The sequence below is a fragment of the Limulus polyphemus genome, unplaced genomic scaffold, assembly GCF_000517525.1.
Source record: "Limulus polyphemus unplaced genomic scaffold, Limulus_polyphemus-2.1.2 Scaffold405, whole genome shotgun sequence".
In the NCBI taxonomy this organism is placed as follows: domain Eukaryota; kingdom Metazoa; phylum Arthropoda; class Merostomata; order Xiphosura; family Limulidae; genus Limulus; species Limulus polyphemus.
This window is the reverse complement of record NW_013666015.1, coordinates 554,890-558,022: the sequence shown is the minus strand read 5'-3', so window position 1 is coordinate 558,022 and position 3,133 is coordinate 554,890. Positions and strand designations below refer to the sequence as shown.

General features: G+C 33.2%; 1 long non-coding RNA gene across 2 annotated transcripts in view; it reads right to left on the bottom strand.

Moving 5' to 3' along the window:
* Window positions 1-3,133, bottom strand: part of LOC111085466 — a 10,281-nt gene that overhangs the window by 2,994 nt on the left and 4,154 nt on the right. Inside the window, exon 1 of one of the 2 annotated variants that reach the window (XR_002610296.1) lies at window positions 821-989. The exons of the other annotated variant lie outside the window; for it this stretch is intronic. This is a non-coding gene — a long non-coding RNA (uncharacterized LOC111085466). Of the gene's footprint in view, window positions 1-820; window positions 990-3,133 lie in introns of those variants that run through there. 2 annotated transcript variants of the gene reach the window in all.

Genomic DNA, 3,133 nt, shown 5'->3' with positions numbered 1-3,133 from the left:
TAACTGGCTTCGTATGCCAGAACGGTTAATGGTCTCTGACGCAGCTGTTTAGACCATATTTCTTATAATGTGACGCTTAAGTTCAAAATACCAAACACAAAAAGTAAAAATCTCAGAGCGTTTTCTTGCTTTTCTTTTTCCAAAAATCTAGAAAATACTCTGATGAGTAAGATTAAACATCGGTATGTTGTAGCTTAAGTATTCAGGAATAATGTACTTTCTCAATGAAATGCATAGGATATTCAAAAAGTAGGGGCTTTCTGGCTAAAAACGGAGCGTTTTGGGAGTTTAACGAACTTTTAGGCCCTGGTATCCACAGAGTTAAGGGACTCTGAAAAATCTATGCACGACGCTGATAAGATCATTTCAAGTTAATTTCATATTCTGTCATTGCTCTATCTTAAACCGTAAAATCAGAATCAGAAACTCCTCAAATAATCAAAAATCAACCAACAACCTTTCAACACCTATGCAATAACTAAACAATTTTCCGTTTTATCTTGAGGCCGTCGGAAACATGCTACGCTATATGGTTCGTGGATTTTGAAAACTAAAAAACAAAAATATCTATCTAACCTGACAGATTTCCTACACGCCATCTATACGACATTACCTGTAACTACATTGGATCTTCCAGAAGAAATTCAACAAAGAAAACAAATTTAATAAGCTACGCCATTCTTATCTTCATTAGGGACTCTTATTCACTTAAACTTACTAAGGCAATTTAACTAAAATCCAGGCTCAAATGTTTTGAACATTACGTGACTAAATCGAATGAATTAAGTATCAAATAAAATAAAAAACAAGTGTGAATTACCTTTAACTCGTGTTCTAAAATTAACTTATTTGGATCCTTGTCTTTTCTTTCAGAATCATGAGAACCAAAGCGAAATCAAACTCTTAAGTATATATATATCCGTGTCAAATGTAATGACAACGCTGATTAGACATTTGATGTTAACATCACTCTGCGTAACACAAGGTTGGCCCAAGAAAATATAATATTCCCATGACAACTGTTGAAGTTCCAGGCTTTAACCTTTACGGTCAAGAACGTTGTTAGATCAACGTCCAATTTTTTATTTTACTTAAATACACCAATCAGTGTGCCGTAGCATAACCTTCGAAGGATAACGAAACCAAATAATAAAAAAGTTGTTTTCAGATGTGTTGAAATTTCTTAGGCTTCAGACAACAATGTACAAAGGTCACGGAACTATAAAGCAACAACAACATACTGTGGTTATCATAGAAAGGCAAATTCATTGTACTTGCAATGTTTTAATCTTTATATTTGACATTAGTATGTTAAAAGTTTTGCAATTATGATATTATACTCTAAAAATGTAGACATTATCAAATTAAACTATATGGCTCATAACTGCACAGTTTCCAGTGTCACTACTTGTGTTGCTGTAAAAAATAATTTAAAAATACGTCTCTTAAGCCTTGTACCACTATGAAACAGTTACCATTTTCCACTGCAGCATAACAATTCTACTATAATGACTGTACTGTGTGTTTCTGGGTCGTTTCCATATAAATATAATGGGTAGGTTTATATCCGCCAATTCCATTTCAGTAAAACAGAAATCACACTTTGATTGGCTAGAACGAAACTAGCTTCATTAATGCTGGAACGTACAGTCTTCAGTTTTACAAGTTTTGCTGGCTAAATCATAACGAACAAGTTATTATTTTAGAACTCTTAGTTGCCGTTCTATAGTGTCAGCTCAAATCACATAAAATATTTCTATACTATTTTACTGTAAAAAAATGTTCGTGTTATGAGATCCATCAAGGTAAAAAATATTTCCGGTCGTTAATTAGCTAAAAGTATTGCGAGTATTGTAGTCAAACGCCTACATAATATTTAAATACTTATATCATCATAAAAAATTATACATTAATTTATCCTTGGAAGCTTAAATAATTACATGAACAGAAAAATCAACACGCGTACTTTCCAATCTATAAATAAATGTTTTTAAAAATTATTAAAAAATGGTTAAACCACATTGACATGTTTTAGTCCGTTTAAATGGTAATTTTATTCACACTTATGAATTTAAACAGATTAAAAAGTTTTTGACGGTTATCGTAAGAAGTAGAGTTGGTTTTAAGCGTTAAAAGACTACGTTGTACGGAATACTGTATCATTGGGCAGATTTATAACATTGGTGAAAAGGAGAGAAATTTTTCAATTCTAAAAATCAACACCATATCAAAGGCATGCGAAAAAAAAATGGCATTATATTTAGAAAATTTGTGATAATCATCATGTTCTTAATTTGTAGGGTGACCAGATTTCCAAACCGAAAAACCGGGACAACCTAGCCCTTGCCCTTAATTTCAAAATCTTTATTACAAATTTGAGATTATTTTTATTTTATTTAATTTATTTTAAATTTATTGAACTGTTCCACAATATTTCCAAATACATTAAAATTGGCACTATTTTTGAAATAATTTTAACTACTTTTTTGGTGATAGTCACATATTCACCAACTTCTATAGGTCTACTAGAGTTGAACTAACTAAAAAAAGAAGGTTGCGCAGACTTGGGGTTCTCACCACGTACAGACGGAACTTTCGAGATAGTGTGGCAGCAGGAGAGGGTACGTATTCCAACAATGAACAAGTCAAGTAGGCCTATTACATTCGTGATTTTATGTGACTGACAGTTTAATGTCTTTATCATAAAACCGGGAGGTTTTAAAAGTCTTAAGAACTTTTCTCAGGGTACTGAGACAAGCTACCAAAAAATGGGACTGTCCCGTCAAAACCGAACGTCTGGTCACCATATTAATTTGCTGTACAGCATTGTGTTTTAATGTCTCTCTACTCGTTGTTGTTCAGGTACGGACATATCGTTCTTCTTCACTCAACATCTGAGCCAGTGGTTGTTGGTTGCAATACGTGCTCCTTGTGGTTTTCCGACTGAGTCGTCATCCAATCCTAATAGGATAGTTGCAAGGATATTTGAGTAGCAAACGTGGCTTATCCACAAACATCAACTTTTGCGAGATATAAAAAGGTACCTGTAAAGAAATGCTATAAGTCTGGGGAGTGGGCCGCCCCTTTCCACTATTTTAAACCGTAACACACACACACATATACATATATATAT